The following is a 25,643-nucleotide window of genomic DNA, read 5'->3' as shown; positions in this document are numbered from 1 at the left end:
CCATTGTTCCAGGGAGGGGAGCAGTCTTTCCACTGCCATAACCAGCAAGATGCTTCTTCCATCAAACTTCAGTGATGCCTCACCCAAAACGTAAACGAACCCATGAGAGTGCTCTCTGTATAGACACATGCACACATAAAGCATGGCCCGGTTTTGAAACCCTCTCATCAGTCAGCTCAGGTGGTTTTGAATGAGTGATCCTAAGTTAAGGAGCTCGGTTGTTTCTGTGCAAACATACAAAGTTCAGCATGCCTGGGTTCAAAGCCATATGGAGAAGTAGCAAGATGGGGCTGGCATTTCCTCCCAAGGACAGACAGCTTCTGTGTGCTGGCTGTTCACAGGGTCTACACCAATTATTTCCACCTTAGTGCCCTTTGGAATACGTAATGACTTGAGGGGAGTTGTGACTCTACTGTATGTAATGCCATAGTAGCCACTGGTCCAGACACAAGTAGGGCTGAGTAGGGTTGAGGTACAGCCATCCTATGATTCCAGTGGGCTCTGCAGGAGAGGTTGCTGAGAGCGCTGTCATGGTGAAGAAAGACCATGGGTGCCACGTGATACACCAGCAGCAAGATCACAGTGCCATGAGGAACATATAAGCAAGTGGAGAAGGAGGAACCATTGGGGTCTGCCTGCCTGTCACTCCATCTACTCAGCAGACACACTCATTCTGTGAGCCTCCGGCGGTCACATCCACCAGAACTCAGCCCTCAGCACAAAGGCAGTGATTCGTAGCACCAAGGAAGGATCCCGAATGTTTTCCTGTGGGTGTGCTGACGGTACTAGGAGTTTAACAGGAAAATCCTGAATGAGTTGAAGCCACTGAGACTAGGAGGACACCACAAAACAGAAGACGAAAAGTGCAGTCCGGAATGTGGAGTAGCGCTCCAGCCATGCCTTCTTCCTGGTTCTCTAGCACAGCCGCCTCAAGCCTTTTGGATCACCCCGCCCCCCTTGTGCAAAGTACTGCTAATGCTTCTTCTATGGTCGCGAACACAGTGGCTGCTGCTTCCTGCATACCCTGCTGGACTTGGGGGTGTGGCCCAGAGGGATCATCTGCCACCTTTCCTAGTGTCAACCCATCCTGTGTTCCCAGTCCCCAAGGTCACTGACAGCCACTGCCCATTGGGTTCTCTCTTCTTGGGACCTTGAGTCCTGATACACCCAGCCTGTCCCACAGTCAATCTCTCTTTTATGTGGTCTCCTTCCAAGATAGAGTAAAAAGCTGTTAAAAATTACACACTTTGACGAACACTATGGAGGCAATGAAATGTGACCATGGTAGCTCAATGTTGGCTTTGTAAGGTTTTGAAAATGAGCGCATGGGCACCTGCTAGGAGCAGAGCCCCCTTGAAAGCTGCGCTGTTCTTCCTGCATGCAGGCATGGAAAACGGCATGGGAGTGAGCAGCATCTGACGGGTAGAATGGGAGTCGTGAGAGCACAGTCTGTGACAATGAAAGGCCTTACTGCAGTCATTCTGAATAACTACATTTCAAGAGGTCCGGCATCTTATTAGTTAGTTTATTTTGCGCAGTGCTGGGGTTTCAAGACAGGGTCTTACATATCTAGGCTGATGCTCTAGCACTGAACCGGATCTTCAGATCTTGAATACTAAATTTTTGAAATAGAAAATACACGGGTCAATTTTTATTTCCAAACTATATTTAGTTAAAGCACTGCTGGTTCCCAAACTCCTTTGAGTTCTTTGGTGGGCACAAATTTACCTTAATAGGCATCAGTGTTTGTAAACTGATTATGACAAGGAGCTGGTTCTTGGTTTGAAAAGTCCTAAGCATGAGTGTCATCACACAGGCCAGGAGGCTGCCCCTGTGGAGATCCTATTCTCTCTCTCATCGCCTCCTCCAACCTCAGGGCAGGGGAGGCCGATCTGCAACCCAGAGCTGCCATGCCTCGTTCAATCGGGATTCACAGAGTATTGACAGGTGCCTTCAGCAAAGCTCAAAACTCCAATTATTGCTTCGATGTCTGCTGTCAGAACCTAGCGTATGGCTGAAGCTTCTAGGGTCTGTCGGGTGTGAGGCCGGTGTTACATTACAAAGGCTTGAGCCACCCAGCGTGCCCCCTCTTGGGCCCCCACGGGCTCGGTGCCCATAACAGGTGCCAGGACGCCCTCATGAAAACATAGGCACGTGATTCAAATGCTTCCAAACAGTGGGATGTGCGATAATGGGGCCCTGTATAATCTCAGCACTGGAGTGCCCGGGGAAGGAGGGTGTTGAGTCTGAGGTCAGACTGGGCTTCAGAGGGAGATCCTATTTCAGTAAACAAAAGCCAAAGGGAAGTAGAAGAGGGGAAAGGGTTATAAATAGTGGACTGAGAAAGCTGTTATTCTAAGCTAGAAAGAGTCGGCTGGATCTCACTTCCCCAGATACAAAGCTTGTCCTATGAGCACACACACACACACACACACACACACACACACACACACACACTGAAACAAACACTGTAGGCATTAGGCGTCCTTGCCCATCATAAAAAGCCTGTGACATGCTGTCAATAGCTAATTGCATTAGTTATTCTGCCTGGGTTCCAGGAGAACTGATGGAGAGGACCCTCCGTATTGACCAACCCTCTGAAATCCCGCATCCATTGTTTACTGAGCTGGTCAATTATCATTGAATTTTTCATTTTGAGTTGAAATGGAAAATTAACAAAAATCAAGAAAATTTAAAACCTATTACTAATGAATTAAAGAGGACTGGAGCTTTTACATCAGAAACTTCTCCTTATTTGCTTATTTTCTACCTGGACTCTTCGCATAAATGAACCCCAGGATTACTGTCTCAGTCTGGCTGCGACACCTCCCCTTCCCTTTCGTTGTTGAATAAGAACAGCATGAGCTATCTTCCTAGATTTGCCGAATATTGAAAGTTCCCGCAAAATTTCCGGGATCAATTTTGTCTGTCAAAGTGAATAAACAGGCTTGAAAAAAAACTTACCGACAAAAAAATGTGTATGACTCATAATTTTTCAGGAAGTAGTAAACACTTCTTGTTAAGTGAAAGTAACTACTGGTCTCAAAATCGGGCAATGGGAAATTCATAAAACCGATGATTTTTCTAGATAGGTAACAGTACAGGGTGAAGTGCCCTCCCCCACGCCCAGAAATGACATAAGCTAACAATGGAACTGTAGGGGCCTTTAAAATATGCATGGCCCAGAAAGGCCAAAGTGTAAGAGAGGGGTTGAGGACAATGCAGGCAGCAGCGAGGACCAATGGTGCATCTGAGAGGAGTCAGAACTTTAGGGGTTGAGTTGGCCACACACGAGGAAGGTCAATGCTGGCTGAGAGAACTGTAACAAAGATAGCTTGAAGAAAGGGGAAGGAAGGGTCTTGGCATTAGTTCAGTTGCTAAGTCAAAGGGTCACCTTCAGCAACTGTCAGTGCTAAGTGATGCACCTACTCTACAATGACCCCAAGCCCGCGGAGTGTCATCTGGAGAGGAACAAATCCCAGTCTTTGCAGTGGCAGCAAAGTTGCTTCAGAGATCTGAGAGTTGAGGAAAATCAGCGTTATCTAGCACGAAGTAACGGGGAGGTGGGGGATGGGAAAGAAACTCAGATGGATGTGGGCTGTAAAATAACCATGCTGACTGGAGTAGACGGGGAGAGATTGCTCAGCCCCAAGAAATCACACTCTGTCAAGGGCAGGACACTCTTTAATTTTGTTCCATATTATTTGTAGAGTGCAGGATGTTGCACAGAACAGAACTCACCAATGGGCTCTTTAGTTCCCATGCAACATCATAGAAAGAGATGTGGCTGCCTCATCTTAGAGATCCTTTATTTCATCATTCCTTATTTTATCTAATCAAAGGTAATGTTTTTTTTTTTAATAATAGTTGCCTACTGTGGCCAAAAGAGTCAAAAAAAAGAGCAATCTTAATTGCTTTAAAGGGGTCCAATCAGATTGTAATTTGCCTTATAAACCACGTCACTAGGCCTGAGATTTACAACAAGGCTAGATCTTTAAATATACTGTATATCACCTTCCTGATGGTCATGCAATTAAGGAACTGGACATGAGGAACAATGCGGCACCAAAAAAATCACCCTCAAAAGAGAGCTTGGAATGTCAAGGAAGACGAAAATCACTCAGAACTCAGGGCAGCATGATTTCAATGCTAAGTACCCTGTAAGAAAGGGTCTCTGAGTACCCCACCTCTGGGCAGCATCATCTCTCTGGTCAACAAGGTGGAAAGGAAGAAAGTCAAAAATAAAATGGAAAGAAAAAGGTGCCAGGAAGGAGTGTGTAGACTCAATGAACACATGATTGTTTATTTTCTAGATAAGAGATCTTTTTTACAGTCTTGAAAAATATCGATGTTATGTTTATTTATTTTGAGTGTGCATGCTGTGTGCATGTATGTGAGTAGATATGTTGTGTGCCATGAGGCAAATGTGGAGGTCAGGGAACATTTTGTGGAGATTGTTCTTTGCTTCCACTCGAGGGTTTCAGGGATTGAACGCAGGTCCTCAAGTTTGGCAGCAAGCACCTTTACCCTCTGAGCCACCTTCCCAGTCTTTAGATAAGTGATCTTTACAATAAAATGTCAGATACCAGATGAAAGAGACAATCTAATTAGAGTACTGCTAGTTAATCTTAACTCCCCAATATATTGGTAAGTAGAGGTATTAGCTTTACCAACTAAAGTTTTACAATGCAATCCAGATCCCAGGTTATGTTTGCAGTCAGATTGTGGCGTGGATTGTCAAGCATGAATGCCTTTGTCCTGGCCTCATTTAGGGCATCTGTATGAAAGTTTAGACCCGACTACTCAGAAAGAAAACTAACAACCAAATATTCATCTCACTCCTGTACTTGAGGAACTCGAGAAGCTGGGGAAGGAGAATTTCTAGTGTTCTAGGTCAACCTGGGCTACATAGTAAGTTACAGAGCAGCACAGGCTGGAGATACAACTCTGTGCAAACAAGCAAAAGAGCAACCAACAACAACAAAAACTAACCAATAACAGAGAAAGAAATTTTAGCTATTTTCATCTCCAACAAACTATGATTTGGTAGGCTTAGTATAGGTCAAAATCATAATCTAAGCATCGCTTGTACAATGATTTGAATAGTGTTTATTTAAGCCTCAGCTTCAAGCATCCAGGTATCATTTTTTACCTTATATTTTATTATTAACTTCTTACACAAAGACCTGAGAGAAAAGATATGCAATATGGTCTCAATGAACACATGAATCAACTTAACTTCCAAGGGCTTTCTCAAATACTCTATTCTTAGGTTACTGCTCTTCTTATTATTTTTATTATCAGTGTACCATACATATGATGTGTGTAGTGGGTGTACATGATGCATTACATATATGGGTTTGTGTAAATGTATATGTGTGTGTGTACAAATATAAATTCAGAAAGCCACATCCCCCATTTAATTATGAGCCAGTGTGTTTATGAGGGGGTAGCCCTCTAGCTCTAATCAAATTCATGTGTCTGTAATGGGTTTTGCATACAGTACACTAAGTGTAATATTCTCAGTCTATAAATATGATCTCCTGCCTTCTTTCTTTGCATAACAACGGAAGACTATCCACGTGTCAATCAGCGATGGGGAAACAGAGAGCAGTGGGAACGTGAGCAAGAGGGCTCCCAGCACTGCTTTCTGCCATAAGAACACCCTGTATAGAGTCATCCGGACTAGGTGGACAAACCCTGAAGGCCCATGAGAGCACCCACCCCAGGGCCACCTCTAGCTCCTCTCCTCTCTCCTTTCCTTTCTTTAATAACAACACCTCCTGTGTCTAGGCTGGCCTCAAATTTGCTATGCGCCCTAAGATGACAGACTTTTTTTCTCCTGTTCCTCCTGTCTCCCCTATTCCAAGTGCTGGGGCTTCAAGTCTGTTTCTGACTGCTTTGGTGTGGGCCAGACTCGGGTCAGGTAGAGAAAACACATGAGAATGGTGCTGGATGCTGCCTTCCCTCAGATTCCTATACGCTCTACTATGAATACGGTGTTGCGGGCTAAAGGAGCTGCAGCTTCGAAGGCAGACCTGAGGAATCCATCAGTATTACTTCTCCACTAAACCCCAGGAAATGCTGTATGTCTTGGCCTCTTTCCCCCTTTGTTTTGAGTTCTGTTGCTGGTTCTGAGGCTCAAACCCATGGATTTATGCATTCCAGGAAATGTATAAATCTACATTTATTCTACAACCGAACTCCATCCATGGTTCTAAAAGTATTTCTTAACAGAAGCCACCTCAAATGATTTTTAAATTTTTCTTCAGATGGTCTTTAGATGGTGGGTCATTGTTATACAAAACACTGAAATATTCTACAGAACCACAATTTATCATGAGTTTTTCAAACCTTATTCCCTTGCAATTTTATATGATAAAATGATGGTCCCCAACACTGTTTTTAATGCAGCAGCAAGCCCAGGGCTGAGAATCATTTAAGAGGTCACTGGTCACTATCTTGGTGACAAAGATGGTCTAGACAGCAGAACTGGGTGGGTGGGAAGAAAATCTTTTCCTAGACCTCAGGCGGCCCTAAACAAGGCACTGCTTGAGAAATTAGTCCGTATGCTTTCTGTTCTTCACCTCCCCCCTTTTATTAATCAACTATCAGATATGCCTGTGTGTGAAGAAAGAACGAGAAGGATGGACACACTTGTTGCAGGTAGAGTCCCCGGGAGCTGCCCACCCTGCTGCCCACCCTGCTGCCCACCCCGCTGCCACCAGCCTCCCAGCTTCCCCTGGGCAGAGCAGATCCCTGTCCCAGACAAAGGCTCCATTATCCTCTCCTGGCGTGAGGCCTGGGCCACTTGTCTGTCTACCTCATCTTCTGAGGTTTTTTTTTTTTTAGGTGAGAAAAAATTAGCAGGCACTTAGATTTTGCTATTGATACTAAGAACTTTGGGGTTTCAAGTAAATGCCTGAGTGATAATTTAAAATCGAAACTTGAAAGTGAATTTCCAGAGTCAAAATATCTTAGATTAACGAGGACCTGTGAGGCATCTGCAGTTATATGATCATTCTCACACTTGGGTCTGAAGCAAGTCTGCCGCTCATTCAGCAAATACCTAATATGTGTATTTCACTAAGGAAAAAGCACCCCCCCCCCATACCTCCAATCATTTCATTTGAGAAGGTACATCCTTAGATTTTTACTAACCTGAATTGTCGTTTTCATCCCCTCCCCTCCCCCCGGGACTATTTTTCAAACAATGCATCCTAGTCCTGTAAAACAGCAAAATCTGGGTTAGGGTTTTCAAAATCACTGCTGCAGAAACTCGTGACACTCATGCTGCCTGAGAGACTAGCGAAACATTATGAAGAAAGTGTTATTGTTTTTACCCTGCCCAGCAGCTGCTGGGCTATCTGAAATATCAAGGTTAATAGGTGATTTTAGGTGAAAATAGTATGATCATAATTTTTCGTGGATTTTTGTAACTGGTGATTCAAATCTACATTGTTAACTAGCGACAGGGCTCCTAAGGTGGATCGTACTTAAAGCCGTGCGAGCTCCGTAGGGGGCCACGAGATTCGCGCCATGATTCTGAAGTCATCATCCCAAGAAAGACCCTTGGACACCTAGCCACACTCCTAGGCCGGCTGCACATTTCGGAGCAATGCTGCCACCTCGTGGCAAAAATCCTAACAGGAAGTTCGGGCTGCTCTCCAGCAGGTCGGATTTCTTGTAAAAACCAGAGGTTTTAAAGGCAGAAAAGGAACGCGAGCACAAGCTCCGGCTTGTGCGTGCCTCGCCGGGTCCTCACCCACCATATCGTATCCTGGGGATGCAGATTGAGTGCTGAGCTGGCCCAGGAGCATCGCCTCCCCGCAGGCCTGGCAATGAGAGCCTGGACCACACCAGCGTTGTCCTGACCGAGCACAGGAAGCTGAAAAAATCTCCAACGCACGGTTGTTGCGAAAATGGCACTGAAACCGATTTGGGGGAATATTCAACATTCAGAACCCGGCCCCTGGCCGCTCCAGGCAGAAACCTGTGTGGAAGCTGTGAGTGAAGATAACAATAGCAGCCACATCCTTGATTAGCACTGAAAGCAGCTACCCAACGACGCTGGCGATGCTGGCGATGCTTGCGCTGGGGAACCCTTCTTCAGGTCCCCTGTCACGCACTGCAGCGAGCCAGAATTCCTGAAGCAGAAGCAGAGGTGCGGTCCCTTCTGTCACCAGGACCATCGCGCTCCTTACGCCCAGACCCTCACAGCAAACCCCTTCTTACAAACCAGGGTGCTTAGTAAAGATTAGCAAAGGAAATGCAACCTACACTGACTGTTTTAAATATCCAAACAAATTTTAAAATAGATTTTTATTATACTTCGTAGAATTTATCTTAGCATAGAAGTATCAAATTTTATAGCTAAACACCTTATTCGTTGAATATTTAATTTAAACGAAGTGCATGGGGTTTTTTTGTTTGTTTTGTTTTTATTTTTAGCCAAAAGCTAATAAATAATCATCATGATTTGTATTAGTGGAAACCTTTTTTTAAAAAAAATTTCTTATGAATAAACTACTACTAGAAAAGAAAAACACAATGTATACACACTTGTTAATAGATGCTTTAATTTATTGTAGCTACTTATGAAAATTAGAAATGTAGTTATAGATAACAATGCAATATCATAAGCATTGGGTGTAATCAATTTTTCCCAACCTAAATATGTTTAATTTTCTATTAAAAATACTGCTTGTAAGACTTTAAACTGATGATAATGTATTCCAACTCTTTTATCTCGTGTGCATGTGGATGTGTAACCATAGCTTTGAAATTATTCTTAAAATTTACGAAATACCAATAATGCATTGGACCTTGAGTTCGCACCACGCAGACCTTACTCAATTTAACCGAACCGTACTGGAGCCTTTTCAATTGCGCTGTGTTTAACTTTGCTGTGGGCTATTGGGTATCATAATCGTTAGAAAGCGCCTTCAGTCTCAGGGGTTACATTGCCAGCCAGGATGGGCGGCATAGCATGGCTTTTTCTGCGACAGAAAAGGGTTGTAAACATTGTAAATCAAACGCTCCCAGCCTCTTAGGTGTTAGGCTCTTCATCCTGAACACCCCTTCTCTTGTGGTTTGGAGTCACCCATGATGTTATTATAATTTAGGGTTTTAAGATTTGTTGTTGTTGTAGTTGATGGTGATGGTGGTGGTGGTGTGTGTGTGTGTATGTATGTGCTTGTGTGCGTGAGTGTCTGTGTTTGCACATGTGCACACGCGGTGCAGGGAGGGTCATGACCCTGTCAGGAAAATGAACTTGTTATGAGTAACTCTGAGGGGTGTTTGTGAGCTCGAGGAGTCTTCACTGAGGGATTTCAGGGATGATGTTCAGAACCAACATAAGCAGCTAGGATGGGGAAACTGTCTAACCGGGAATGCCCACCAATCTCTAATGACAGCTCTCCCACTGTGGAATGTGCCCTTCCATCCAAGCTTCCCCTAACAGGACGCATTAGAGAAAATTAGGGATGCTGGTGATGGGAGGGGACGGGAATTACAGCACCCTGTCTTGGGAGGTGTCAACACCTTCCACCTTTGGATTAAGGGGCAAGAACACATTGCATTTTCGAGAGGCAACTTACTAACGCTGTTGAATGTGAGAGTGTTGCAGAGTTCGTGGCAGAACAGAGGGACCAGGGGACTCCTGCTAAGTCAAGGGTCACACATATCAAGCAAACATAGCCAACAGTCTTAAAAAAAAATAATGGTAACAACAACAGTTCTACCTGGATTTAGAAAGAGAGTTTGGAAGGAGTACAAATTAGCAAGCTTGATGTTCAGTAGAATTTGGGGGATTTAAAAAGTAATTAATGTTGATAAATGTTCACTTACTTACAGAATAAAGCCCATGGGTTTTTTTATTCATGCATGTGTAGATATTTGCATAATTGTGTCTGTGTGATACTGCCCCTTTTAATTAGCTAATATTTTTTTTAAAATTTTAGAGTATATACTAAAAGAGCCTGCGGTAAAAAATTTTTTTAGTAAGAATGCCAAGAAAAGCACACATTTTTAGGATAGTGATGTTCTCCTTGTAAGATGTTTAGTGATGGAGCCAGAATGACTATTTCACCCACAAACTGAAACTCTTTCTAAAAATTTTTACCAATTTGAAAATCCCAATTTCCAACATTTGCCCACCCAGACACTTTGTAAAGCCCTGATCCTGTGCAGTGTTGTGAATCATTTATTCAGCAGCGAGGCAGGAATTTTAATTGATAGCGTTTAGTGAACCTTCTAAATTTGTAAAACCTCAACATGCCTCAGCTTCCAAGAAATGCCAATGTCTATTTTTACACCCTTGCCTCTACTTAACAGAAAGCCAAATGCCTCACCCCGCAGCTGCTGAAGCTGCCAATGCCCAAACCTGTTATTTATTATTCCACCTACGGTGTTGTGGGAGTGCCGCCCTGCGCTGTCTCTAGATTGGTGTAGATTCTATTTGATATTCCTGCGATCAAGGGGGAGGAGTTATGTTCTTACAGGGGTAGGTCCCACCAAGCCTGAAAAGAGGTCATGGTAAAAACTGTTCATTGGGAGTCCTGTACATGTTCACACACGCTGGCTGGGAATTTGATTTTTAAAAATTATCAAATAAAACCCCATGTGTAGTGGCCTAGACCCTGGAGTCTGGATGTTCAAGGAATGCATTGTGGGTGGCTGCTGTGCCTCCTTGAAACACTCTCAGTCAAGGAAAGATGAGTCTTCTGCTTTTGACCTTTTATTTTATAATTTAAAATATGCATACTAGTGAGCTGCAAAGTCTTTAGTAGGAATTACAATTTCATGTATACTCTGATAAAAGTATCATTAATAGAAAATTGTGGGAAAATGATCAAATTCCTGCTCTCATAAGCCAGAGGAAGAGCAGCTGAGAGGAGAGCCTTTCTGTCTTTTGATCTTAGCCGCGTGTCTGTCTGGGGAGTAATGCACCAGGGGGAATTCGAGCACTGAGGGTTTCGCATTTGAATAAAAATGTCTTCTTTCCTGGGGTACCACAATGCAACAGAGCACATCCAAGTCTGTTGGGAAGACCCTACCCCTGATGTGTGAGCTTCTCTGTGTAAAGCGGTTTCCCTTTGGAAGCAGTGGTGTCTAAGAGTTTCACGCCTGTTCTTCCCTGCCCTCCCAGCATCCGTATGGTCTGAAACAGTGAAACAGTAACCAAGGTGCCTCCTTCTTCAGATCACAACTGAGAGACGGAGGTAGACATCTTAGCTTTGGTTCTTTCCAGGTTAATTATACTAGTGTTAGGTGCTTGTGTGGCTTCCCACCAAATAGGCACACATCCTTGTCCAGTCTTTACATAGCTCAGCAGCCTCCAGGCCAGCCTGAGAGCCTTCCTATGCATTACTCCTGGTGACCTGACTGCCACTTTGTGACCCTGCACTGAGGAGAGCTCATGGCTGCAAAGTCTAATGAATGCTGTCACTCTCGGAACACCCCCTAAGTAGGGGAGCCTTTGACAATGGCCCTACCACCTTACCTGTTTAGCACACCATGATGCCTGAGCTTGCCATGGTTCTTCCATTTGGTTTCACACAGCCACACCGAGGTCTGAGGAGACTCAGCCAGTGACGCTGTGTTTATCCCAAGTCACAGTTGAACATGCATCAAAACTAGCAGTCAGCGAGACCCTGGGCAATGAGGCCCTGAGACCCTCATCTTGCCAGGTCCACACAGCACGTCCTGATGGGACCCACCAGTCTACAAAGCCCCTTTAATTGACTTCTTTGGGAATGGACTGCTTCCACTGTGGTCTTCAATTACCTCACACAGCAACCTCTCCAGCCCATTAGCTTGTTTGCAGTTACATCTGACTTTCTGAGATAAAGGATGGATACGTGCTCCACGAGCCCAAAAGCACCTGCTGAAAGTAATGGGCTCTTCACCACCCAGATGCTGTAATCAACATTGCTCAAGGAATATCCTAGATGAAGCCCAAGACTCAGGGGCCCTGGACTTCTGTCCCGTTTTCTGAATCAATGCCCCAGACAAAACACCTACTCCTCTTTCTGGACCTCAGCCACATTGTGCTAAGCAGCTTATGGCCCCTGTCACCATGTACCACACTCCTTCAGAGGCAAGCCCAGCTTTCCAGAGATAAGTCTTGCACCTGGCACCTAAGGTCTTCACTGCACAGGAGTGGGTGAAACACTGTCTCCTCCGCCCAGCTCTGAGGCGCACTGCCATGGGCCACTGCAGTAATGATGCCTTTATTTCCCAGGGAATAAGTGCACAAACACGCAGCCTAGTGTGGCTTCTCCTCACACTGTCAGAGTCCGACCCATCCATGGCTCCTCTCGTTTTATTTGATCCCCACTTTCAAGCTCCACATCTTCAAGACGGTGAGAAAGGTTCAGGAAAGACTTCCTTGACAGCTGGTCCATTACTACTGGTCAAATTTGCTTCTTCTCCTAACACATTGTTCTTTCTGATAAAACAGAGGCTCAGTCTAGGATTTTCCCCAGCACTATTTTCTTCTCATGGAGCTGTGACCAACCACACCCAGCTTTTCATAAGGCCCTCCCTCTGTTAGGGGACAGACAACTTCACTTGGTCCTGGTATCTTCTGAGCATTGGGGAGCATATATTTGAGCATAGCTGTGCTGCTGCCCTACAAACCTTCAGAGGTTACAATGAAATCATCTCTTAGGTCACAGTTATGTGGATCTCACACTTATTGTGCTTCTTCCTCACACAAAGGACCCACCTAGACTTAGAGCAGAGTTCCGCTCTCCCAAGGTTATTGACAACAGGTGTGGCTAATAGCCAGACCTTGTGCTCCAGGAATAGAGAAGTTGATTGTTAACGTCTAAAACAGGCGTCTAAGGATCCAGCTAAGTTGCAGTACCCTTTATGTAGATAACTTCGGATTCTACCCAGGGAGTGGTTTGCCTACAGAATGTTTTGGTTCAGGGTGTAAACGTGACTTGTTTTCTTCTAGCAACAGAATGTTTAACTATGAATGTACCTTGTGACCTCCAATTGGCACTTTCACTTCCTTGTATCCTGTTAATGCAAATCACAAATTGTGTTCCTCTGCTTCCTAGGAAGTCTATAGGTCCATTTTGGGATTTCTACAAATCTCCTGGTATAATACTTGAACTTCGTGTGTGTGTGTGTGTGTGTGTGTGTGTGTGTGTGTGTGTGTGTGTGTATGCATGTGTAGGTATGTGTGTATGTGTGTGCATGTGTGTAGGTATGTGTGTATATGTGTGTATATGTGTGTATGTGTGTGTATTGTGTGTATATTGTGTGTATGTATGTGTGAACGTGTGTGTTGTGCGTATGTATGTGTATGGGGGTGTCCAGTCTCACTGGTAAAGCAAAGATGTGTACCGTGAGGCGAACAGAAGGCTTCACTCTTCTCTGAGGAAATTCCAGGGTCCAAGCCTGAGGTCTTTACCTTCTACTGCATGGGTAGAGCCAGGGAGCATCACCTGGGCCACTGGGGCAGGAGGACAGCTAAAACTCACCACAATCAAAAGATAAGGCGAGCATGGTGAATTCCAGAGGAAGAGATCTGATAAAATTAAAGTGTAACAGACACTCCAAACTGTGATCTGACCTAATAAGTTATTAATAGGGGACCATTACTCCTCATACATTTTTTATTAGGAAGCCATTGCCTTTTTGTCAAGATTAGTGGATTATAAAATATTTGTGCTACACAATATAAATGACCCTAGCTATTAATAAGTCTCCAGAAAGATATGCTTAAATTGAATTACATTAGGAAGAGAAGTGCCAACAGAAAATTAGGCATAATTAATGGGAACACATAAATAAACCAGATATGCAGGGAAAGGAATTCTTGCCATTGATCATGATGAGAATTAATTGCCTCTGTACGCTAATGACATACCAAATATTACTGTTTGCATAAGGACTGCTTTGCAGAAGGTAAAACTCACGCAACTATGAATATACGTTATGATTTATAGCTGGGAGGCAACCTGCCTGGTCATATGCTTCTAATTAGTGCACGTAGTTGTGAAGAGCTAAAAGCTACCACTTAAAACACAGTATCACAATGTGGGCTCATCAAAACGTGCTCCTCTGAAGCCCACTGCCAGCCTTTGCCTGCAAATCAAGTGCTGGCTGCTCCCAGGAAGCTGGGTGCCAGGCTGCCCAGGGGTCCCTCTTGCCTGCAGCCACGGAGGCAACACAGCTTTATTGTTGTCCCTGGGCTGGAGCCAGCAGTCTACTTAGCACTGGGATACCTTGATGAAGTAGAAAACAGCTCCAACAGCTTCTTCACATAATAGGTGATTGAGTTGAGGGGCAGGCAGGCTGGTGACCGCCTCAAACACTGATCATGTTTCCTCTGATGTCACCCCTCCCCCCAAAGAGCTTTGTTTACAAAGCATTTGCACTCTGATCTTACCTTTGATAGGGAAAGAGGGTTAGAGTCAGAGGTGGTAGGGACCAGAGCCAAACAGTGACTTCAGGGCTGCACCTACAACTCAGGGCAGCTGTGGTTGACTACACAAGACCAGCAACATCAAGCTAATTGACATTCCAGCAAGAAGTGGGAAGGGCTTCATGAGCCCCCAGCTCTAGCTGAGGAGCTATGGACAATTGATGGCTTCTGGGGACGGAGAAGCATTTTTTTTTTTCGAAGAATGCAGTTCCTGGTTGTCCATACTCCACCAGATGGCCCACACTCACATCTGGACAGTACAAACTAAAGTTCACCAGTTACTGAGTTTTTTGAAAAAGGACATACAGTTGTGGGGATAGGGAGTGGAGATGGAGCTGGGAAGGGTTAAGGGGAGAAGGTAGGATAAATATGAAATTCTTTATTCATATGAACCTTTGTTTTCAAAGAAATGTTCAACCACTGATTTGAAATAGCTGTCAATGCAGCTCCAGCAGCAGAGCAGCCTTCCTGGGGCGGGCCAGGCTAGGATGAGCTAACACCCTGGGGCAGTGTTCAGAGTGCCCTAAAGCCCAAGGCTAAGGCTGGGCTCCCACAGAGAGACCACCCGTGCTGCTGGCTGCCGTAGGGTGAGCTTATGGAAGGCGTTCATGTCACGTGCAGTAAGGGGTTTTCAAATGGGTCTTCCATTACACGCTGCGGGCAGCTGTCATAAACACAGGCCTGTTTCCGCTGTGACTAATAAGGACATGAGCATTAACCACGTTGTGGGGGAGGTGGCCTCCATACCAGAGAATGTCTTACACATGCAGTGAGCATCCTCAGCTTATCTTGTATCCAGCTCCATTCTGCTGATATCTTCCATGCTGTACCCCCTCCTTCAGCTCCTTTAGACAGTCTGGCATCCCTGGTCCTATCAGAGATGGTTGGACCAAGTGAAGGAGATGTTCACGGTGCCACACGGGGAAGAGTGACAAAATAGCATATTTGGGGAAAGATAACAATAAAGATGGATGCAGAGAGGCTTCGAAGAGGGAAAAAATCCAGTGTTGGAGTGGGGTCGGATGCATTTCTTGTTTTACCTTTTCAGAATAATTAATTGATTGAGCTGCCCTTAGCCTTTTATGTTCTTACTCAATGCATTTGAAAAAAATGTCCAGCATAAAGCTTAAGAACAGAGGTGTCAGAGAGGAAATGGTCGCCCAAGTGCTCAATTTTTCTGAAAAGACTCTGTAGATGTCAATGGAGGGGAGTCCTAGCCACGCCCCACCGTTTTCATTGGTGGTGTGGGGCTCTTTGGCACCATCTAAAGTGTCATTAAGAGCTCCCTCATTCTCTGGCTTGGATTCTCACTTTACTTCATCCCTGAGGGCTCCTAAAGGAACTTCAGAGACACAGTTATCTGTCTCAGCTTGAAGCCCTCATGGATATGAAAACCAGGAATCACACAGACATACGCTGTGACAGTAAGCAGGTATCTCCATCAGGAGAGTGTGTCCCAGTGCCCTGGTCACGAGTAAACAGGTATCTCCACTAGGAGAGTGTACCCCAGTGCCCTGGTCACCAGTGCCTCGCCATTCTGAAAAGGCGCATAGGTGTTCCAGGGACAGCTTACAGGGCTCTGCTTATATCCTGAACCCCATGAAACTGACTTCTCAGCTGATACAGTTGTCTACATGGGTCCCTAACGAGGGATGGAGAGAGCAGGGCATGGTGTACTCACCCAAACACCATCAGTGGATTCCACTGAACCTTGCTAACTTTCTCGGTGACTGTCTTTGTGTGACTCTATAGGGATGCCAGTCATCCAAAGTAGAGTCCTTCCTTGTCCACTGTGATCTCTTATTAGCCTAGAAAGGATGATAGCACCAAAGAATATCATGGTTGGGACTTCTAGATGGTCAAGGATTTGGAGGGCACTATGTACCCCAGAGTGGATCTCGGCTCCCTCCTTTGTACATTTCCTCTGGAATTTAGTTGCTTCTTCCCCATCTCTGGGTTTCCACAGGTTCGTCTCGTGTATCCAAGGTCCATTTCCAGGGGGGAAAGGGGAATCACTAGGGACAACGTCCCACCAAGCTGTTCACATTTCATAGGATGACCTTGTTTGAATTCTTTATTAGAATCCCTGTAAATCATGAGCAACATGTCCCAGAGGAACCCCTGGCATAGTTAATAATGCCCCCTGTAACCACAAATCGTCTTTCCCCACTGCAATGCCATATGGGCATCCTCGCAGCCTGGAGTTCATCAGGAGACTCTGTCCCCAGGCTCTAATTTTGAGGAAAAGAATTATGACATCGATTTCATCTGTGAGATAGTTGCGTAAGGTTAAGTCTGAAATTTACCCCGTGTTTTCCAAAAGAAGTAGAGGTCATGGGTGCTGGTGGGAAGGATCTCCCTTGGGTGCCATGGGGTATGTGGACTCCACCCAAGCTGTGTTTGTGTTCATTTGAAAATCCTGTGTTTGTAACTCCTTTCTCTGGGGTGAAGCTGCTTAGGCCCATCCCCCAGCGGGTGAACTTGGTGCTCACATGGTTGGACAGGCTTCCGACACCTTCGGTTCTTACTTCTTTGCCTCCATGGTGTCTGGTTTGGGTGGGTGGGGGGGCTGAGTATTTTCATGAAGGAGTCCCTTCACCCTGGAAAATATCAGCAGTGTTGTTAAGTATCAAAGGCCAAATTAAATTATTGAAATATACACAGTAAAATCCAGCCATTCAGCAGCAGCTTTATCTATTAGCACTGAAGGGCTCTGGGCTTCTCTCTGCTTCCTTGGCTTATTCCCTCAGTCTCTTCAAAACCTTTACTTGAGAGCAACAGTGTGCTCTAAAAATATCTTTAGGGATAAACAATATTTTGTAAAATAGCCTTTGCGGGCATGGGTGTATCTGAGTGACATCATAGACACTTAACAACAATTCCTGGAAGGAGAAAGTACATAAAATAAAAAAATTGAAGGATATATGTGGAGCTCATGCCTGCATTCCCAACATTCTGGATTTGGAAGCAGAAAGATCCAGACTTCAAGGTCTTCCTGGACTACACAGCAAGTTCTAGGGCAACCTGAATTCTTGACTCAAAACAACAAAACAAAGCAATAAATAAATAAACAAGAAAAAAAAGAAAACAAATTTTAAAAGTGTCTGCCTTTTTCCCTGCCTGGCTTCCCACCCTCGGCACCTTGGAGTTTTGCTTGTCGTCTGCTTGGCTGCCTCAGTCCCATGGCCGGCCCTTCTGTGCCTTCTACCAGTTCCCTTGCCGATGCTTAGAGACGGATGCTTGCCACACACCCGCAGTCGCTGTGCAGAGAACATCTGGGCAGCAGCCTGCATTCTAGGCCACACTCAGGGTGATATCGTGGGGCCGCTGTGCGGTGCGCGTTGCTCACGGAGCTGGGTAATTGCAGGGACACCAGCAATACATAGTAAATAATAAGCCTGCACCTCACCACTGGGAAAATGAAGTGAGCATTCGGCGGCAGCCTGCTTCCGGCTTTCAGACCTGCTGTGGAGTAACGGTTAGCTGCCACACACTGGGCAGCAGAATGCTCAGCCCTTCCGGCCTGGGGCTTCTCGCAGAGCTATTTGTGCACTGATTGCCAGGTAGACCTGCCCGCTGCATTAGGCTGGCGCCTCCTGTTTCCAACTCCATTTGTATTTAGGGAATTCAAAGGTGGGAAAACAACATTCTCAAACTCTCCAACCCGTACAGATCAGCACACACACACACACGCAAATACACACATACACAGTTATGGAGCTCTTTCTCTCGGAAGACTACTATGTGCACAGCCACTGAATATATACACACTAAAGACTTTACATCTACAAATATAATTTTCTTCTATAAATTTAATATCATCTAATAAAATTAAAGCTACTGTTTAATGGCCTCTATTCAAGAATTTAAACAGACTATATAATCTGTGATGATTTCTGGCTTTTAATATATGCATATCTGCCTCACTGGTAATGAGTAAGCGTCAATTACCCCTAGCCTGTAAGAATCCTCAGCACAAACCTGGGGGCTGGCGCCCTCTCGTGGCCACTCCTTTCAAAGACAGGCGGGGGAGGGGCAGAGCTGGTACCTCTCTTTCTTAATACTCTGTCCTCCTTGGACCAGCCCTCTCTACGTGGACACGTTGAGCATTCCTTTCTCATTGCATACCTTAAATGCTTTGGGATAACACACAGAGGATGCTGCCTTTCAGCTGAAATTCTTCAGGAACAATAATGATTCCGCTGTATGGTCTCATTCCTTTTGACAAAAGACTATTCCTTTAAATGATACAGAAACATGAGCATGTCCATGGGAGCTTCGGTACAAGTGTACGTGGCATGAAGTTCAAATCAGACTAGGCACTTATTTCTCCCAACACTGATTATGTCTTAATGGTGAAAAGCATTGAAAATAAAACATCTTATTATTGTATGTTACATGAACTAATTTAATCCAATAAACCATTCTGGAGACATAGCCCAAACCAAAAGGCTTAACACAAAATAATTTCAAAAAGGTGCTGACTGGGAAGAGACTCCAAAAGATGTGACCGTCCCCCAGTGTGAAAATGTGGCTGTCCCCCAGGGTAGTGGATTATTGGCTTTCATTTTTTTTATAGCATGGTTCACACAACCACATGAGGACACTCAAGCCACAAGGATTCTCGGTGTCCCCGCCTGGAGCAGAAGGAGCGCCGTGGCTGATGGCCTGCAGTCTGCTGGTTCATACATGAAGAGAGAGGGCTCCAAGAAAGCCAGAGGTGAGACCTGGTCATGGGGGAGGACGATGGGGAAACAAGTGTAAGTATGAGAAGGGGTGAGCGTGTGTGTGTGTGACTCTACACATTGAATGGGTGTGTAGGCGAGTGCCCGTGTGAGTATGAATGCACAGTTGTGTGTGTGTGTGACTCTACACATTGAATGGGTGTGTAGGCGAGTGCCCGTGTGAGTATGAATGCATGGTTGTGTGTGTGGATGGGGGCGCATGAGCTTGAGTGTGACTGTGCGTGAACCTCTGCGCATGTCTGCTTCCATTCATAGAAATACGTGTTTGCATTTTTATTCTCTGTAGAAATAGGAGGGGCGGGGCTGTGTCCCCAGCACTCCCGCCGCCTGGCTAGCTTATGCCCCGAAATAATTACACGGACACTGTATTCTTTTAAACACTGCTTGGCCCATTTCTATCTAGCCTCTTCTCGGTTAACTCTCACACCTGGACTAGCCCATTTCCAATCAGATGTGTGTAGCACCCCAAGGTGCGCTTACCGGGAAGATTCTAGCCTACATCCATCCTGGGTCGGAGCTTCATCTATCGCGTCTGCCCGGGAAAGAGCTGCATGGCATCTCTCTGAGGTGTCTGCCCCCGAGAGGAGAGCTGTCGAGTCTGAGATCACTTCCTCTTCCTCCCAGCATTCTGTTTTGTTTACTCCACCCACCTATGTTTTAACCTATGAGGGCCAAGCAGTTTCTTTATTGCTTAACCAATGAAATCAACAGATTGATATATGAAACTCCCACATCAATTCTCGGACAGTCTTAGCTTTGAACCTGCTGTCGAGATACATATGTCTATAAGCAAAAGTTAAACTGCCCATGACACATTTGCCAGGGGCTGAATCAGAGGCCACAAAGTCCATGGAGAAGTCCAGAAGTGTGGGAGACAGGCTTCTAGAAAGATCTACCTACCGTTACATCTAATACTCATAGAATGTGTGCATAACTCGAAAAATAATAAAGTTGCACAAAAATACACACATAATTATTCTACTCAAGCTAGGAAACACATCAAGCTAAATGAAAATTTCAGAGACACGGCTATACAAGCAAATGCCAAGTTCAAAGGCAGAAAATCTCTTCCTAAGGACGAGGAGCAGCTTGTGTGAGGAGTAGCCCAGATCCTGGTTCCCCAGCCCTGCTGCTTGTCCTGGAGGCAGGAGGATGCCCCTCTTCTGTGTCTAACAACTACTTCTCCATTACACGATGTCCCCTTTGCCTCCTGCATCAGCTGGCTCACAGCTGTCCTTCCCCCAGCATGCGTAGCAGTGCAATGCTCTGTCAAGCTGATCTGGGTCTGTATGGTGAGCTTCATTTGGATGCAGCTGTAGCTTCTTTTCCAGTCTGATGTCGGACTGTGGTTGGTTTGATGAAACTGCTCGCCTCTGACACGAGAAAAATCTGTCTGTTTCAACTGTCATGTGCTTCTTTTTCCTCCTTTTATCCCTTCTCTAGAATGAAATGATCTCCGACTATGCTCTCTTTACCACCAGTGTTGACTATTTATGTGTCCTTAAAAACAATGAGGACCGGAGAGCTGATTCAGTGGTCAAGAGCCCAGGAATGAGGGTGCTCTTGCCGAGCATCCAGATTCAATTCCCAGCACCTACGCGGCAACTCCCAACCACCTGCAAGTCAGTCCAATGTCCTCTTCTGCCTCCATCTGCACCAGGCACATGTGTGGTACACATATATACCTGCTGGAAAAACATTCACATACACCAAAATAAACAGATCTTAAAATTGTGGGTTTGGGAGCTAAGGCACCCAGTTAAGAGCTTGCACACATGCGTGAAGATGTCAGTTCCATCTCCAGAAACCACCTAGAATGCCATGCGCGATGGTGTGTGCTGCTGTAATCCCAGAGGGCTGGGTTCACATACAATGGAGAGGTGAGCGCTTGGTGTATATATGCCCTAAAGAGGCTTCCTAGGCCCCCTTCTCAGCTCACTCGACCCTATGATCCTGAGACCTGCTTTTCCTTTTGTAATAAACCGCCCTTATTTCCCTTTCTACTCTATGTGTCCCTGGTGCAATCTTTGTCCTTGAATACAAGAGCATAGACTCGCATGCCCAATCACTCAGACCTGTGGTTATGCAGTTATGTCTCCTTTTTCTCTTTATCCTGTTTTTTTGGATGCTGATCAAAGGCGCAGCATGTTTTCTGTGACAGGCTGGTCCCAGGTGCTCTTTCTCAGAAGCCCCTCTCCTTTGCTAAGTAGCTTATTGTCATCTTCCGCAGCAAAAGGCATGGCTTTCTCTTTTTCTTCTGCATCTCCCTGAATCTTTGTTTTCAAATGATTTGGTTTGTCTGCCCTACTAATATTTTTCACAAAGTCTCATAAAATTTTCTTTGAGCTTCCTTCTGTGTCTGTTTCCAAGTTCATGCTTTAAAAATTTAAGACCCTTAAAGAAAACCTAGATTCCCGGGTAATAGCTTCAGATTCAGCCTCTCTCCAGACTACTCACACAGCATTCCTTCCCTGACCTCCACTATCTTGCCTGATGTGACCACTCTGCACACCCCAGTCACATGAACCCACTAGTTCTCAGTTTCCCTTCTGAAGCCCTCCGGAAACAACACAGTCTTTTCTCACTGTCAGGATTTCAGTTTATCCAAAAGAATGCTTCCCACATTGCTTCCATTTCACCACGGCCCTGTCTCCCTCAAGTCTATCCCCACACTAACTATCAAGTTATGACCTTCTAGAAGGTCCATGTCTTTGCCAATACCTAAAGTCCCATAGGAACAATATGTTGAATGAATTTTGTGAGAACTAAGATAGCTCTCAAAATATATTTTCTATATAACACAAGGGCAGCTGATCTGTGTTGTGGGGAGCATGTGAATGTGTATGAGAGAGTATGTGTGCACATGTGTGCCCACGTGAGCATGTGTATGAGTATGTTTACATACTTTGTCTTGTCTTGCAGATAAAAGAGCAACTTGCATTTCTAAGAAACAGTTTAGTTTAGGATTCTTCAAGTAGTATAAGGGTCCATGAGTTTCATAAGAAACACTGAGGACTGTTTTTGTTGTTACTGTTGCTGTTTATTTAAATAATATCTGTGTGAAGTTTGGGATAAAATGTCATAATTTGTATTTGTACATACAGCATGTTGTATTAACATACAACTGGCCTACTCGGCTTCCAAATGTGGATGACCTTGGCACACTGCAAAGCGTTTGTCTGTGTGCTTCAGGATGTTGGTGTTTTCTGTGGCTACGCTAGCCCTGACTGTATCTATCAAAGAGAGCTTCACCTCGCTCCACCAAGAGCTGACCAATAGTTCATAATCTCTTATCCATACCAGAAGCATGCATGCTCACCTGGACAAGAGCTTCCATTAATGTCTAAATTACAATCTCCCTTGTACAGGATGACTTCTAATTAAGTCCTGTGTTTATTAAGAGATTGCGGTTCCTTCTAAATGCACACCCAGAATTAAATTCTCAACTAGTCATCTGTTTGGGAACAGCTCTTCAAACGTTTTTTTCACCCACCCCGGTTCTCATGGGATCAGGAGGACAGCGGGGACGGTGCTACGGTGAAGACGCGGCCTCTGCCAGAGACGAGCGTCCTCGGCAATCAATGGCAGCTCCTCGTGCGAGCTGGTGTCACCGCAGACCTGAAGGCTTGTGCCTCCCACTAGCTGTAATTATTACATGGCTCTAGTGGAATGGCTGCTGCTGGTTGCAATTGTTTTCTCACTTACGAGATCCATATGGGTCAACAGGAGATCTTTATCATAACTTCTATGACTGGAAGCATGTCTGCCTCAATGTCTCACTGGAGTCTGCGCAATTCCCCAAGTCTCTCTGTTGAGCAGATGAACGAGACGCCATTGCATGTCTTTGCTGCATCAGTCTCTCTTACTCCTGGATGTTGGATCATTTCTTGTAACAGAAGCAAAAGGCAAAATTAGCTCCCCAAAGTAGCTGCTGAGCCCTGTGCAATTGAAAGTGACTCAACTCTTTGACAGTTGAACATCAGCACTGAAATGCTTCTCTCTCAGGACTCGTCTTCCCGCCTCCATACTTCATTTATGGTCAATTTGGTAATTTGGGGCTAGCTCATCTTTTCTTAGCTCTGTTTATGCTAATTTCCTTGTTCTCTTTAATAGCACCTGCTGAAGTTCCGGAACCACTCATGGGATAAAGCCAGCACACCCGGCCTTGTTGTCTTCGGCATCTATTACCTCTGCTGTACAATGCTTTTCAAGCCCCTCCATTTTTATAAATTCCTGCTGATTATTTTCTATATATATTCTATCATCATAATGCTGTGGCCTTATTAGTGAGCTTAATTATGACTTTAGGCCTTGACTATGAGTCATTTTGGGTTGTTTTATTTTAGAATACCCTGCATGCATGTGTGCAGCGTGGCCCTGATTCACCCATTTAATAATTTCTGAGACTACATGAGAGTTGTGACTCACTGCTCCAAAGTCACCCGAAGATCCCAGAACTGGAGGTTGGCACTGAATTCTAGATAATTGTTACATTGTTCCTTCAACAAAACAATGAGTATTCCATTATATATGGCAATAAATATCTTCAGGGTCTTCATTGTCGATGTGGCACATGAGAAGGCAATTGAATGTGGTGTCTTTTCCAGTGGCTGGCAGGAGGAACACCCTCAATGCTAGGCCCTGACGCTGACAAGGGAATCGCCATTTATGTAGAATACCCATCCCATATCTTGAGAGCAAAAGCTTGAGAGCCAAAGCCATGTTTACCTCCAAACTCCTCAGAGCTCACCCCTCACAGTTCAGGATTGCGATTGGATGCAAAACTCTATGAGGAAGATTCCAGAACATCTTGCAACAAGCCACTCCAAGATCTGGTGCTCAACGTTCTCTTCATTTTCTAATCCCAATGATATCTATCTGCAGTCTCTGAGTTAGTTAAAACTTTTACAGTTTAATTGCTTAAGACAGCACAAAAATAAACATGGGCCATAGCTGTCTCTCGTGGGCTGGTTTTATTTCCTTTATATAACTGCCTTGTGGGAGGACTGCGGGACCTGGCACCATCTCTGACTTTAGTTGTGAGGAACCGTCCCACTGCTCTTCAGAAAGGCTCTATCAGCTCACATTCTGCCTGTAGACATTGCCCGTTCTCTAAATCTTTGTCAGCTTGGTAGTTTGTGTTCTTTCTAGCAGCTATGATGGCCTTGACTGAGATACGTACCAGTGAATGAATAGATGGTAAGAGAAATAGGGTGTTTATACACAATGGAATATTATCCACTCACATAAAGGAACGAAATCCTGTCATTTTGAGATCATACACAGAAATGGAGGGCATTATATCAAAAGAAGTGAGTCAGACATAGAAGGCTAGCACATTCTCACACAGTTTGTAGAATCCAGTAGACTAGATTTTATAGAAACAGGGAATAGACTAGTTATCTCCAGGAGCTGGAAAGGGAGTTGCGATTCTGTCTTATCATACAAAGATGCTGTGGGTCTCACAGTGGTTCACTTCAGAACAAAATAGAAGAGTCCCAAGGTCATCAATAAGGAGAAATGAGAAGAGTACCTGAAAATGGAAAACTGAATCAACAATTTGAATAATATGAGTATATATATGGAATTATCATGTGGTAGTCCATAAAATGTATAATTATGGCTGGGTCTTTTAAAAGGCTTTTAAAAACTTTTTATTTAGTATTATTAGTGTGATTAAGTGTGGGAGGGCGCACATGAGTGCAGGTGCCCATGGTGGTCAGTAGAGGGAGTTGGAATCCCCTGGAGCTGGATTAGTGAGCTGCTTGACATAGATGCTGAGAATTGAACTTGGGTCCTCTGCAAGAGCTATCAAACTTTCTTAACCCCTGAGTCATCTCCTTGGTCTCTGTGTGTAGAGCTTTTGAAGATGAATTAAAGCTTACTCATCCTAAACCACCAGACACTCCTTTCTGTGTTGTTAAGACTATTTAGAAAGGTGACACACACTCTCGCAAATGTGGGAGGAATCGTGAGTATCTCTCCAGTGTTCAGGGTACATAGGTGCTCTCACACACGTGCAATCCAATGTGGGTGCTGTTACTTGTGTATCAGGAGCAGAGCCCTGGAAAGGAATCTCTTCATTTCCATTTCTCCACATCTCATGAATGTTGATTTCAGCTAAGCCCATGACATCACCACTATTTTGGTTTTCATATATTCCCTTTAGTTTGGTGTTCTTCAATAATTTTTCCTAAGACAATGTCAAAGATTATTTTCAAATTTTAGGTTATTTTTAAAAATGGTGTGACTATTTTCATTTTTTTTCTAAATTCTTTTAGCTCTGTTTCCTCAGAGATGACAGCTTCGGACATGGAGGTTCTGATCATTTCCATGTCCTCCTTCCAGACCAAGCACAACAAGAAATAGAGTAAAGAATGCTCAGTACAACAGGAAGTCCCCTGGGACCCAAGCACAGCTGCTCCAGGTGTGAGTGCTCTTGTTTATAACTCAGT

The sequence above is a fragment of the Microtus oregoni genome, unplaced genomic scaffold (assembly GCF_018167655.1).
Source record: "Microtus oregoni isolate MIOR12 unplaced genomic scaffold, Mior012 000065F_ref0000479, whole genome shotgun sequence".
Taxonomy (NCBI): domain Eukaryota; kingdom Metazoa; phylum Chordata; class Mammalia; order Rodentia; family Cricetidae; genus Microtus; species Microtus oregoni.
The sequence above is the reverse complement of the archived record's forward strand: the minus strand, read 5'-3'. Positions refer to the sequence as shown.